The sequence below is a fragment of the Triticum dicoccoides genome, chromosome 7A, assembly GCF_002162155.2.
Source record: "Triticum dicoccoides isolate Atlit2015 ecotype Zavitan chromosome 7A, WEW_v2.0, whole genome shotgun sequence".
NCBI classification, from domain to species: Eukaryota; Viridiplantae; Streptophyta; class Magnoliopsida; order Poales; family Poaceae; genus Triticum; species Triticum dicoccoides.
The window spans coordinates 15022258-15037932 of NC_041392.1; the positions used below are offsets into that span (position 1 = coordinate 15022258).

Here is a 15675-nt window from a genome sequence, read left to right on the forward strand (position 1 = left end):
GGAATAGGATTCGCGGAGGGGGGAAAAGAGAGAGGGGGGCCGGCCCCCTCTCCTTGTCCTATTCGGACCAAGGGAGGGGAGGGGCGCGCGGCCCATCTTGGGCTGCCCCTTCTCTTTTCCACTAAGGCCCACTTAGGCCCATATAGCTCCCCGGGGGTTCCGGTAACCTCCCGGTACTCCGGTAAAATCCAGATTTCACCCGGAACACTTCCGATATCCAAACATAGGCTTCCAATATATCAATCTTTATGTCTCGACCATTTCGAGACTCTTCGTCATATCCGTAATCACATCCGGGACTCCGAACAACCTTCGGTACATCAAAATGCATAAACTCATAATATAACTGTCATCGTAACCTTAAGCGTGCGGACCCTACGGGTTCGAGAACAATGTAGACATGACCGAGACACGTCTCCGGTCAATAACCAATAGCGGAACCTGGATGCTCATATTGGCTCCTACATATTCTACAAAGATCTTTTATCGGTCAGACCGCATAACAACATACGTTGTGCCCTTTGTCATCGGTATGTTACTTGCCCGAGATTCGATCGTCGGTATCCCATACCTAGTTCAATCTCGTCACCGGCAAGTCTCTTTACTCGTTCTGTAATACGTCATCCCGCAACTAACTCATTAGTTGCAATGCTTGCAAGGCTTAAGTGATGTGCATTACCGAGAGGGCCCGGAGATACCTCTTCGACAATCGGAGTGACAAATCCTAATCTCGAAATACACCAACCCAACATGTACCTTTGGAGACACCTGTAGAGATCCTTTATAATCACCCAGTTACGTTGTGACGTTTGGTAGCACACAAAGTGTTCCTTTGGCAAACAGGAGTTGCATAATCTCATAGTCATAGGAACATGTATAAGTCATGAAGAAAGCAATAGCAACATACTAAACGATCGGGTGCTAAGCTAATGAAATGGGTCATGTCAATCAAATGATTCAACTAATGATGTGATGCTATTAATCAAATGACAACTCTTTGTCCATGGTTAGGAAACATAACCATCTTTGATTAACAAGCTAGTCTAGTAGAGGCATACTAGTGACACTCTATTTGTCTATGTATTCACACATGTATTATGTTTCCGGTTAATACAATTCTAGCATGAACAATAAACTTTTATCATGATATAAGGAAATAAATAATAACTTTATTATTGCCTCTAGGGCATATTTCCTTCAGTCTCCCACTTGCACTAGAGTCAATAATCTAGATTACACAGTAATGATTCTAACACCCATGGAGCCTTGGTGCTGATCATGTTTTGCTCGTGGAAGAGGCTTAGTCAACGGGTCTGCAGCATTCAGATCCGTATGTATCTTGCAAATCTCTATGTCTCCCACCTGGACTAGAACCCGGATGGAATTGAAGCGTCTCTTGATGTGCTTGGTTCTCTTGTGAAATCTGGATTCCTTCGCCAAGGCAATTGCACCAGTATTGTCATAAAAGATTTTCATTGGACCCGATGCACTAGGTACGACACCTAGATCGGATATGAACTCCTTCATCCAGACTCCTTCATTTGCTGCTTCCAAAGCAGCTATGTATTCCGCTTCACACGTAGATCCCACCACGACGCTTTGTTTAGAACTGCACCAATTGACAGCTCCACCGTTTAATGTAAACACGTATCCGGTTTGCGATTTAGAATCGTCCGGATCAGTGTCAAAGCTTGCATCAACGTAACCGTTTACGATGAGCTCTTTGTCACCTCCATATACGAGAAACATATCCTTAGTCCTTTTCAGGTACTTCAGGATGTTCTTGACCGCTGTCCAGTGATCCACTCCTGGATTACTTTGGTACCTCCCTGCTAGACTTATAGCAAGGCACACATCAGGTCTGGTACACAGCATTGCATACATGATAGAGGCTATGGCTGAAGCATAGGGAACATCTTTCATCTTCTCTCTATCTTCTGAAGTGGTCGGGCATTGAGTCCGACTCAACTTCACACCTTGTAACACAGGCAAGAACCCTTTCTTTGCTTGATCCATTCTGAACTTCTTCAAAATCTTGTCAAGGTATGTGCTTTGTGAAAGTCCAATTAAACGTCTTGATCTATCTCTATAGATCTTTATGCCTAATATGTAAGCAGCTTCACCGAGATCTTTCATTGAAAAACTTTTATTCAAGTATCCCTTTATGCTATCCAGAAATTCTATATCATTTCTGATCAGTAATATGTCATCCACATATAATATCAGAAATGCTACAGAGCTCCCACTCACTTTCTTGTAAATACAGGCTTCTCCAAAAGTCTGTATAAAACCAAATGCTTTGATCACACTATCAAAGCGTTTATTCCAACTCCGAGAGGCTTACACCAGTCCATAAATGGATCGCTGGAGCTTGTACACCTTGTTAGCTCCCTTTGGTTCGACAAAACCTTCCGGTTGCATCATATACAACTCTACTTCCAGAAATCCATTCAGAAATGCAGTTTTGACATCCATCTGCCAAATTTCATAATCATAAAATGCGGCAATTGCTAACATGATTCGGACAGACTTAAGCATCGCTACGGGTGAGAAGGTCTCATCGTAGTCAATCCCTTGAACTTGCCGAAACCCTTTTGCGATAAGTCGAGCTTTGTAGACAGTAATATTACCGTCGGCGTCATTCTTCTTCTTGAAGATCCATTTATTCTCAATTGCTTGCCGATCATTGGGCAAGTCAACCAAAGTCCATACTTTGTTCTCATACATGGATCCCATCTCAGATTTCATGGCTTCAAGCCATTTTGCGGAATCTGCGCTCACCATCGCTTCTTCATAGTTTGTAGGTTCATCATGATCTAGTAGCATGACTTCCAGAACAGGATTACCGTACCATTCTAGTGCGGATCTCACTCTAGTTGATCTATGAGGTTCAGTAGTATCTTGTTCTGAAGTTTCATGATCATTATCATTAGCTTCCTCACTAATTGGTGTAGGTGTCACAGAAACAGTTTTCTGTGATGCACTACTTTCCAATAAGGGAGCAGGTACAGTTACCTCGTCAAGTTCTACCTTCCTCCCACTCACTTCTTTCGAGAGAAACTCCTTCTCTAGAAAGTTTCCGAACTTAGCAACAAAAGTCTTGCCTTCGGATAGAAGGTGTATCCAATAGTCTCCTTTGGATATCCTATGAAGACACATTTCTCTGATTTGGGTTCGAGCTTATCAGGTTGAAGCTTTTTCACATAAGCATCGCAGCCCCAAACTTTCAGAAACGACAACTTTGGTTTCTTGCCAAACCATAGTTCATAAGGCGTCGTCTCAACGGATTTTGATGGTGCCCTATTTAACGTGAATGCGGCCGTCTTCAAAGCATAACCCAAAACGATAGCGGTAAATCAGTAAGAGACATCATAGATCGCACCATATCTAGTAAAGTACGATTACGATGTTCGGACACACCATTACGCTGTGGTGTTCCGGGTGGCGTGAGTTGCGAAACTATTCCGCATTGTTTCAAATGTACACCAAACTCGTAACTCAAATATTCTCCTCCACGATCAGATCGTAGAAACTTTATTTTCTTGTTATGATGATTTTCAACTTCACTCTGAAATTCTTTGAACTTTTCAAATGTCTCAGACTTATGTTTCATTAAGTAGATATACCCATATCTGCTTAAGTCATCTGTGAAGGTGAGAAAATAACGATATCCGCCACGAGCCTCAATATTCATCGGACCACATACATTTGTATGTATGATTTCCAACAAATCTGTTGCTCTCTCCATAGTACCGGAGAACGGTGTTTTAGTCATCTTGCCCATGAGGCACGGTTCGCAAGTACCAAGTGATTCATAATCAAGTGGTTCCAAAAGTCCATCAGTATGGAGTTTCTTCATGCGCTTTACACCGATATGACCTAAACGGCAGTGCCACAAATAAGTTGCACTTCCATTATCAACTCTGCATCTTTTGGCTTCAACATTATGAATATGTGTATTACTACTATCGAGATTCAATAAGAATAGACCACTCTTCAAGGGTGCATGACCATAAAAGATATTACTCATATAAATAGAACAACCATTATTCTCTGATTTAAATGAATAACCGTCTCGTATTAAACAAGATCCAGATATAATGTTCATGCTCAACGCTGGCACCAAATAACAATTATTTAGGTCTAATACTAATCCCGAAGGTAGATGTAGAGGTAGCGTGCCGACCGCGATCACATCGACTTTGGAACCCTTTCCCACGCGCATCGTCACCTCGTCCTTCGCCAGTGTTCGCTTAATCCGTAGTCCCTGTTTCGAGTTGCAAATATTAGCAACAGAACCAGTATCAAATACCCAGGTGCTACTACGAGCATTAGTAAGGTACACATCAATAACATGTATATCACATATACCTTTGTTCACCTTGCCATCCTTCTTATCCGCCAAATACTTGGGGCAGTTCCGCTTCCAGTGACCAGTGTGCTTGCAGTAGAAGCACTCAGTTTCAGGCTTAGGTCCAGACTTGGGTTTCTTCTCCTGAGCAGCAACTTGCTTGCTGTTCTTCTTGAAGTTCCCCTTCTTCTTCCCTTTGCCCTTTTTCTTGAAACTAGTGGTCTTGTTGACCATCAACACTTGATGCTCCTTTTTGATTTCTGCCTCCGCAGCTTTCAGCATTGCGAAGAGCTCGGGAATAGTCTTGTTCATCCCTTGCATATTATAGTTCATCACGAAGCTCTTGTAGCTTGGTGGCAGTGATTGGAGAACTCTGTCAATGACGCAATCATCCGGAAGATTAACTCCCAATTGAATCAAGTGATTATTATACCCAGACATTTTGAGTATATGCTCACTGACAGAACTGTTCTCCTCCATCTTGCAGCTATAGAATTTATTGGAGACTTCATATCTCTCAATCCGGGCATTTGCTTGAAATATTAACTTCAACTCCTGGAACATCTCATATGCTCCATGACGTTCAAAACGTCGTTGAAGTCCCGGTTCTAAGCCGTAAAGCATGGCACACTGAACTATCGAGTAGTAATCAGCTTTGCTCTGCCAGACGTTCACAACATCTGGTGTTGCTCCAGCAGCAGGCCTGGCACCCAGCGGTGCTTCCAGGACGTAATTCTTCTGTGCAGCAATGAGGATAATCCTCAAGTTACGGACCCAGTCCGTGTAATTGCTACCATCATCTTTCAACTTTGCTTTCTCAAGGAACGCATTAAAATTCAACGGAACAACAGCACGGGCCATTTATCTACAAAAATACATAAACAAGCAAGATATTATCAGGTACTAAGTTCATGATAAATTTAGGTTCAATTAATCATATTACTTAAAGAACTCCCACTTAGATAGATATCCCTCTAATCCTCTAAGTGATTACGTGATCCAAATCAACTAAACCATGTCCGATCATCACGTGAGATGGAGTAGTTTCATTGGTGAACATCACTATGTTGATCATATCTACTATATGATTCACGCTCGACCTTTCGGTCTCCGTGTTCCGAGGCCATATCTGTATATGCTTGGCTCGTCAAGTATAACCTGAGTATTCCGCGTGTGCAACTTTTTTGCACCCGTTGTATTTGAACGTAGAGCCTATCACACCCGATCATCACGTGGTGTCTCAGCACGAAGAACTTTCGCAACGGTGCATACTCAGGGAGAACACTTCTTGATAATTTAGTGAGAGATCATCTTATAATGCTACCGTCAATCAAAGCAAGATAAGATGCATAAAAGATAAACATCACATGCAATCAATATAAGTGATATGATATGGCCATCATCATCTTGTGCTTGTGATCTCCATCTCCGAAGCACCGTCATGATCACCATCGTCACCGGCGCGACACCTTGATCTCCATCGTAGAATCGTTGTCGTCTCGCCAATCTTATGCTTCCACGACTATCGCTACCGCTTAGTGATAAAGTAAAGCATTACAGCGCGATTGCATTGCATACAATAAAGCGACAACCATATGGCTCCTGCCGGTTGCCGATAACTCGGTTACAAAACATGATCATCTCATACAATAAAATTTAGCATCATGTCTTGACCATATCACATCACAACATGCCCTGCAAAAACAAGTTAGACGTCCTCTACTTTGTTGTTTCATGTTTTACGTGGCTGCTACGGGCTTAAGCAAGAATCAATCCTACCTACGCATCAAAAACCACAACGATAGTTTGTCAAGTTGGTGCTGTTTTAACCTTCGTAAGGACCGGGCGTAGCCACACTCAGTTCAACTTAAGTTGGAGAAACTGTCACCCGCAAGCCACCTATGTGCAAAGCACGTCGGGAGAACCGGTCTCGCATAAGCGTACGCGTAATGTCGGTCCGGGCCGCTTCGTCCAACAATACCGCCGAACCAAAGTATGACATGCTGGTAAGCAGTATGACTTATATCGCCCACAACTCACTTGTGTTCTACTCGTGCATATAACATCAACATATAAAACCTAGGCTCGGATGCCACTGTAGGGTTTCGTAGTAATTTCAAAAAAATTCCTACGCTCACGCAAGATCATGGTGATGCAAAGCAACGGGAGGGGAGAGTATGATCTACGTACCCTTGTAGATCGACAACGGAAGCGTTTGGTTGATGTAGTCGTAGGTCTTCACGGCCCGACCGATCAAGCACCGAAACTACGGCACCTCCGAGTTCTAGCACACGTTCAGCTCGATGACGATCCCCGGACTCCAATCCAGCAAAGTGTCGGGGAAGAGTTCCGTCAGCACGACGGCGTGGGGACGATCTTGATGTACTACTGCAGCAGGGCTTCGCCTAAACACCGCTACAATATTATCGAGCACTATGGTGGAAGGGGGCACCGCACACGGCTAAGAATATGATCACGTGGATCAACTTGTGTTTGTCTGGGGTGCCCCTACCTCCGTATATAAAGGCTCAAGGGGGGGTGCGGACGGCCTAGGAGAGGCGCGCCAGGAGGAGTCCTACTCCCTCTGGGAGTAGGATTCCCCCCCTCCAATCCTAGTTGGAATAGGATTCGCGGAGGGGGGAAAAGAGAGAGGGGGGCCGGCCCCCTCTCCTTGTCCTATTCGGAACAAGGGAGGGGAGGGGCGCGCGGCCCATCTTGGGCTGCCCCTTCTATTTTCCACTAAGGCCCACTTAGGCCCATATAGCTCCCGGGGGGTTCTGGTAACCTCCCGGTACTCCGGTAAAATCCCGATTTCACCCGGAACACTTCCAATATCCAAACATAGGCTTCCAATATATCAATCTTTATGCCTCAACCATTTCGAGACTCCTCGTCATGTCTGTGATCACATCCGGGACTCCGAACAACCTTCGGTACATCAAAATGCATAAACTCATAATATAACTGTCATCGTAACCTTAAGCGTGCGGACCCTACGGGTTCGAGAACAATGTAGACATGACCGAGACACGTCTCCGGTCAATAACCAATAGCGGAACCTGGATGCTCATATTGGCTCCTACATATTCTACGAAGATCTTTTATCGGTCAGACCGCATAACAACATACGTTGTTCCCTTCGTCATCGGTATGTTACTTGCCCGAGATTCGATCGTCGGTATCCCATACCTAGTTCAATCTCGTCACCGGCAAGTCTCTTTACTCGTTCTGTAATACATCATCCCGCAACTAACTCATTAGTTGCAATGCTTGCAAGGCTTAAGTGATGTGCATTACCGAGAGGGCCCGGAGATACCTCTCCGACAATCGGAGTGACAAATCCTAATCTCGAAATACGCCAACCCAACATGTACCTTTGGAGACACCTGTAGAGCTCCTTTATAATCACCCAGTTACGTTGTGACGTTTGGTAGCACACAAAGTGTTCCTCTGGCAAGCGGGAGTTGCATAATCTCATAGTCATAGGAACATGTATAAGTCATGAAGAAAGCAATAGCAACATACTAAACGATCGGGTGCTAAGCTAATGAAATGGGTCATGTCAATCAAATAATTCAACTAATGATGTGATCCTGTTAATCAAATGACAACTCTTTGTCCATGGTTAGGAAACATAACCATCTTTGATTAACAAGCTAGTCTAGTAGAGGCATACTAGTGACACTCTGTTTGTCTATGTATTCACACATGTATTATGTTTCCGATTAATACAATTCTAGCATGAACAATAAACTTTTATCATGATATAAGGAAATAAATAATAACTTTATTATTGCCTCTAGGGCATATTTCCTTCAGTCTCCCCATGTCTCCCGGTGCTGCTGAAAGAAGTGAGCAGGAAAGCCGTCTGGTCCCGGTGCCTTAGTAGGACTAAAGGTCCCATTTTCAAACTCTACCCCCTGGATCGCCTTTCTTGTTTTGAAAAAATCAAAAGAAAATGATAAAACTTCAAAAAATAAAATCCTTCAAGAGGTAGTTATATTACTACATCTTCTATTTAGGAAAATTTAAAAACTGAAATTTGGACATGTTTTGCAAAAAATGTAGGGAAAATATAAAACGGCTATAACTTTTGCATACGATGTCGGAAAAAAACGTATAATATATCAAAATGTTCAGAACGAAAATCCGCTTCCGATTTTAACCACCTACGGCCTGTTTGCAAATTTTTAGAATCCTCAAATTCTAAAAGGAAAAAAGTTATGCTCAAATTTCAGTTTTTTTGTATTTTCGTTAAATCTGGTCAAACTATGGTCAAACTACTTATTCAAGAAGTATTAGTGTTATTAAATAATTATTCAAGAATATTACTGTTACTAAATAATTATTTCGGTTTTTCTGAGTTTTTGTCAAATCTGGTCAAATTGTGGTGTAACAATGGTCAAACTATGGTCAAACTATTTATTCAAGAAATATTAGTGTTACTAAATAATTGTTTCGTTTTTGTTTGAATTTTGGTCAAATCTGGTCAAACTTTGGTCAAACTATGGTCAAACTATTTATTCAAGAAATATTAGTGTTACTAAATAATTATTGTTTTGTACAATAATAGTTTCAAACTCAAACAGTGAAATGTGTGACTTCATGCTCAAGCTAAACTCTGAAGGGCTAATAGGATTGGTATCTTACTATTGTCAGGAAAACAACAAGTGCAGACTTGGAAACGAAGGAGAATAGAACCCGAAAGTTAAGCATGCTCGGGCTGGAGTAGTGAGAGGGATGGGTGACCGGACGGGAAGTTAGATGATTTGGAATGATGAGGGGTAATTAGAGATTAGAGGTTAAATTGAGCAGTGATGAGGGGTGGGTGATTAGAGATTAAATTATAAAATAATACAGAAATTTGAAAATCGAGAAAAAAATTCAATTTTTTTTAAAAAAAATTACCTTTAGTCCCGGTTGATGTTACCAACCGGGACTAAAGGTGGAGCTGGTGGAGCTCTAGCCAGCGGCAACGTGGGTTCCTGATTGAACCGGGACTAAAGGGCCAGGGCATTAGTAACGACCCCTTAGTCCCGGTTCACAAAACCGGGACAAAAGGCCCTTACCAACCGGGACTAATGACCCTTTTTCTACTAGTGCGTTACCTTGCATGGTACTGTTTCGAGGACCCGTGCCATGTCACCACCCCTTCTATCGTGTACAAATCTTTGTAGAAAGCAGTTGTCATATTTTCCATCTCCACCACGTTTTCAGTAACCTGACCGTCAGCAAGCTGCAGCGGTTTGATCTGGTTTTTGTGTCGCCTCCTGCTCGCTCTCATGTGGAAGAAATAGGTGTTTTTGTCGCCATGCATGAGCCAGTCAACCCTGGCTCGTTGCCTCCACAAGATCTCCTCACGGTGAAAAAGTTCAATCAAGCGGTCACATATTTTTGTCTCCTGCCGTGAGGGGCCGGAGCTTCCTGGGAGTTCGTGCATCACCTGTATCCTTTTTTAATTCAGCTATCTCTCTACGAACGCTGCCAAAATGTTGCCGATCCCAGGTAGCTAGGTCACCCGACAGCGCTTGTAGCTTTGTCTTCACCTGCTCCACCGAATCCCCGTGCACTTGGTTCCAACCCGCATGCACCACTGTATCCAGCATCGGGTTGCGCTCCCAGCATACTTCGTATTTAAACGGTCGTGGCCCCCTTCTGCATGCATGCATTGCTTGGAGCCTAAGCATCATAGGTACATGGTCAGATGTAGCAGCAGTAAGGTGCTCCAAAGAAGCATCTGGGAAGGCCAGAACACAAGCAGGATTAGCCACGCCCTTGTCCAACCGCACCCTTGTGTACGTTACCTTTTTCTACTAGTGCGTTACCTTGCATGGTACTGTTTCGAGGACCTGTACCATGTCACCACCCCTTCTGTCGTGTACAAATCTTTGTAGAAAGCAGTCATCATATTTTCCATCTCCACCACGTTTTCAGTAACCTGACCGTCAGCAAGCTGCAGCGATTTGATCTGGTTTTTGTGTCGCCTCCTGCTCGCTCTCATGTGGAAGAAATAGGTGTTTTTGTCGCCATGCATGAGCCAGTCAACCCTGGCTCGTTGCCTCCACAAGATCTCCTCACGGTGAAAATTTTCAATCAAGCGGTCACATATTTTTGTCTCCTGCCGTTAGGGGCCAGATCTTCCTGGGAGTTTGTGCATCACCTGTAGTTCCTTTTTTAATTCAGCTATCTCTCTACGAACGCTGCCAAAATGTTGCCGATCCCAGGTAGCCAGGTCACCCGACTGCGCTTGTAGCTTTGTCTTCACCTGCTCCACCGAATCCCCCTGCACCTGGTTCCAACCCGCATGCACCACTGTTTCCAGCATCGGTCGCGCTCCCAGCATACTTCGTATTTAAACGGTCGTGGCCCCCTTCTGCATGCATGCATTGCTTGGAGCCTAAGCATCATAGGTACGTGGTCAGATGTAGCAGCAGTAAGGTGTTCCAGAGAAGCATCTGGGAAGGCCAGAACCCAAGCGGGATTAGCCACGCCCCTGTCCAACCGCACCCTTGTGTACGTGCCGCCCACCACCTTCTTCTCAAAGGTCCAGCTCTGTCCCTTATAACCAATGTCAGATAAACCACACGTGTCAATAGCGTCTCGGAATACGTCCATCTGCGCTTGGCTTCGCTGGCCAATTCCATCGTGCTCATGGGCATGAAGTACTTCGTTAAAGTCCCCAATGACTATCCATGGATCGTTGCTCATTCCTGCAATTCCATGCAACATGTCCCAAGTTTTGTACCGCTCGCTTGTTTGGGCCTCACCATACACAAAGGTGATTTTGGTTTTGATATCTACCATCTGTTCAACCAAAACGTCTATGTGATACTCAGAATAACCGATAACCTCGAGCTTTATTTCCTCATTCCAAAAAATGCCTAGTCCACCACTCCTGCCGGAGCTGTTTACAGCAAAGCTTTTATTATAACCTAGAGTTCCTACCAGATTCTCAACTCGTGAGCCCTCAAACTGAGTTTCAAGGATGCATACAATAGAGGGGGCAAGTTGCTTCGAAAGATCTCGAAGCTCTCGAACTGTCCCGGGTCTGCCAGCCCCACGACAGTTCCAAACTAGGCAACTCATTGCGCCAGGCGCGACCCGTTGATAGGGCCCGCCGATTGCGCACTGTTTTGGGTGTTTGAGGGTTTGTTCTTCACTTGGTTCTTCTTCAACTGAGGTGGGTTGGTCTTCGTTCTTTTGGTTTCTTGCTTCGACGAAGGGCTCTGTGGAACAGTTTCTGTGGCAAGTGTTTGAGGTTCCATCGAAGATGATGGGGTGGCTCCTGGAGCAGTAAGCAAGAGCGCATTTGCAAGGGCACCTCTCTTGCGATTCTCTTCTCCTTCTTCCATCTCTGTATCCGGATCAGTAGCAGGGTCATATTTATCTGGATGTGTTTGACCGAAACCACGCCCTCCGCGTCCTGCACGGCCATTGCCTCGCCCTCGTCCACCTTCTGAGCCTCTTGCCTCTCCTGGTTCGCGACCTGGTCCCCTGAACCAATCTGCTTTCAGGTTTTTGAACACTAGCGCTGATGGGGGGTGAACCCCATCGCCGCATTCTTTGAACGGATGGCCTAGCAATCCACATATAGCACACCAATCTAGGAGCCTTTCATATTTCACTCTGTAAATCTCTCTCTTCTTCCTGATCACGAGCGAGACAGCGTTCTTGAGCGGCTTTGTGACGTCCACCTTCACCCGAACCCTAAAAAAGTTACCCTCAAAGTCCTGGGATTTGGTCTCAGCAAATATGAAATCACCCACAGTAGCAGCTAGCGATTTAATCAGGTGGAAGAACAATTCAGGGAGATCATGAATCTGAATCCACATCTCAATTTTATCAAGAACAATGGACGATAGCCTAGTGAAACCATCGTAGGGCTCGATCACGACCGCTTTCCCTTTGAAGGTCCAAGGGCCATCCCCCATGACTCTCTCCCAATCTCCCGGGCAGGAGAATTGCAAGGTATAGAGGTTTTCTTCCAGCAGACGGAACTTGACCTCTTGCGCTAGATCCCATGCCACCCGCATGTTGTGAAAGAACCAGTACTGGCTGTACGGCTTGTCCGTGTGAACCCGCGCGATCGCCATCCAACGCACTACTTCCTCTGGAATATCACCGTCCTGAACCACGATGTGCTCCAGATCATCTTCTTTCAGGCCTAGTTCCTTCATCATAGCCTCCATCTCGCTCATCGCTGCGGCCGAAGGCGACGTTGAGCCTTCCATCAGATCTCTTGCCCGAGAAGACGGTTTCCGAGGGCGGGAGGACCCAAGCCAGATCGCCCAGCACTCACGCACGCCAGCAAGCCTAAGCCGCCGGCGATCGGTGGTCTGAGAGACGCAGGGGATCGCGATCTCCACGTCAATGCCTAGGCGCCGCCGGGAGGAGAGAAAAACCCTAACTAGAGGGGAATCTTTTCAGGTCTGTGTTCAAAATAGTTGTTTTTAAGCGATGCGAAGGTGTACCATGGGCCATGGCTAGACTAGGCCTGGCCGGCGTTATTACCGGGAGAAGGAAATATCCAGGTGAAAAGAGAAAAAACTGATCTGTAGTTCTGTACCGTACTGCTTTACAGGCCGCGCTGCCCATCGGAGACGCGCATGGAGATCGACGCGCATCCTTCTTCCTCAGCCTCGGCTGCTGCTGCGTCCTCGTCCTCATCGCCTACGTAATACCCCCAACCCCTATCTCGTCCTGTACTCCTCCATATCTCTCTCTCCCTCTTGTTCTGCATCCCGTTTCCGTTCACCTGCGGATGTTGAATCAGATCCGCCTACATCTGCAAGATTAATCACACCTCAATATATGGAACTAAATTGGGTAGATATAGTTACAGTTTTGCTAAAGCACATCTAGATGTGCCATAAATATTGCACATCTAGGTCCTAAAGTCATTGATCTTACACGGAGATTCCTGTGGATAATTTCTTTTTTCTTTTTCTTTTTCTTCTTATGGCTTGATTGAGTCATTTAGATGTGCAATAACTAGGGCACATCTAGTTAAGTCGTAGATGGATTCTGCTTATTCTCGAAGAAGAAAAACAATCCAGATTGAGACTTTCCCTGCTTTAGGTGTCCAACATTGCAGCTAATAACGGAGGGAGAACCATATGTGCTCTGCTTTCCTTTTTCAGGCAGAATCAACACTTGCCAGATACAGTATTAATTTGAGAAATAGGCGATTTGTGGTTTGTATTGTTCAGTAGACGCGAAGAATTATATGAAACTTTAACAGGCCGTCTATCTACCGCGTAGCTTCTACGTAGTTGTTAATTTTATTCTCAGGAGCGACAACGTCAGTATTTTTTGTTAATTTTAGTGTATGATGCAAGTGTAGTGACGTGTTGATGTTGGAACGATACACACAAGTCGTGTTTTCTGAATCTTGGTAGCTCCTGTTTCTTTTTGTACAACTACACCTTGCTGCGCATGTCTAACCTTTTGTCCTGAATTTTATGTGTCGCCAGGGAGAGCGCTGTCATGCAAATCAGGGCGAAGAGAACCTGCTATGCCGCTGCCTCATCTGGGGCACGAGGATGGGCCGAGCTCCCGGACGACTTGCTCCGACCCATCGTCGCTCTCGTCAGCTCGTCGTTCCGCGACCTCCTCGCCTTTGGTTCCACCTGTCATCCCTGGCGTGATTTCTCAGTGCACAAGTCCTCTTTGTACCCTCTCCTCCTCCACCCGAGTACCGACCGCCAACAGTATCCCTGGTATGACTATGACTACTGGACCCTTTTCCACGAATGCACGTGGAGATTGGCTGATCCTGCTGCCGCCTCATCCTATCCCAGTTTGCTTTCCTTGAGTGATCTCAGGGGAATGTTCTTTCTGCGCTGCTCCTACGGTCACCTCATCTTCTTCGACAATAAGGGGTTCTACATTGTTAATGCGTTCAGTGGCGCTAAGGTTGTGCCTCCTTGCCTCAAGTCAGACAACTTCATTCACATTAGCTATGCCACCTTGACTGCCCCTGTTGCATCCGCCGCATCTCCTTGTCGGCAGCGGAGGCTATCTGTTTCAGTGGCGCGTCGGGAGCGACTCTTGGTTGGAACACTATCCTAAAGTTCCTTTTCTTAGGATTGAACAAATTGTGGCCTTCAAAGGCAAAACATACACCCTAGGGTCTTTTGGGTCCTTCTGCATCGTACAATTTTCGCCCTGTCTCTTAGTTCAGAAGTTTGAAATTATGTTTGAGGAAGATAGAACTGAAGATCGCTATTGGACAAATCAAAAAACATGGCTTGTGGTGTGCGACGTGCTTCTCTTAATCAAACTTGAGGCAGTAAAAAGGATAAGCTCTGAGGCTTTCCAGTTCAAGGCCTTCAAGCTCAAGTCGTTGGACGCCAAGAACAAGAAAGCAAGGTGGGCGAAGGTGGACAGGTTGAATAACTGGGCCATCTTTGTCAGCGCCGACGGGCGATGCGAGGCGTTGTCGTTCATGAACCCGGAGAGATGGGGAGGGAGGAGCAACCACATATACTTCCCAAGTTATGAGTCTGAACGACCTTGGGCTGCAGTGCAACTATGGCAAAAAGCTAACAACCATTCGACAAGTTCGTGGCTCTCGAAAACTGGAAGCCAGTACCACAGATTGGTGCCAACCTGGGTCCTCCCTAGCGCATATCCTCGCTCTGGACAGCAATGATCTTACGGCCATCGCAGGCGTGGTTGGTGATTGTCCTCTGATACAGCTTCCCTGGGAGAGTTCTACCTTGTTTGGAGCAGTTACATGATGAGTAGTTTTACTGAATGTTCTTAACTTTTTTTCTAAACTTGCATTGCAAACAGAAGCTTTCACTGTAGAGTTATCTGATTCTGCTTTTTTTTTGTGGGATTATAAGGGACCTTATGTTTTATTGCTCATCTACTACAAATTACGGAGATTACTTGTACTTGCGCCACTTGATAACTTTGGGTTAGGCCTGCAACTTACTTTTATACTACACACCTAAGGTGTTCATCTAGGAGACTAGGACTGAGCCCAAAAAGCAATTTCCTAATAAACTCGCTAGTATCTGTGCAGTGCTCATTATTCATCAAGTTATAAGCTTACTGCTGTTCTTCATCTTTTCATGTTGAACAAACTTGTGATGTCTTTTATTTAGTGCCATGGCAGCTGTTTTGCTTCGAATAAGTGTGCCATGGCAAAGGTTTGCATACTCACTGCACATGTGCCATGGCAGGCGTCTTTCCCATCGGGTTAGCCAGGTTTACATGTTGCTTTTTTCGCCAAAGCTTGTTAATTACTCCCATTTTGTTAATTAAGAAGCTTTGGCGAAAAAAGCAACATGTAGAACAGGTTTTTGCCTCCAAGA

The 15675-nt window shown here is 45.1% G+C and overlaps 1 pseudogene; it reads left to right on the forward strand.

Moving 5' to 3' along the window:
* The first annotated feature begins 12808 nt into the window (after window positions 1–12808).
* LOC119332865 lies at window positions 12809–15016 on the forward strand (annotated as a pseudogene).
* Window positions 15017–15675: the final 659 nt, after the last annotated feature.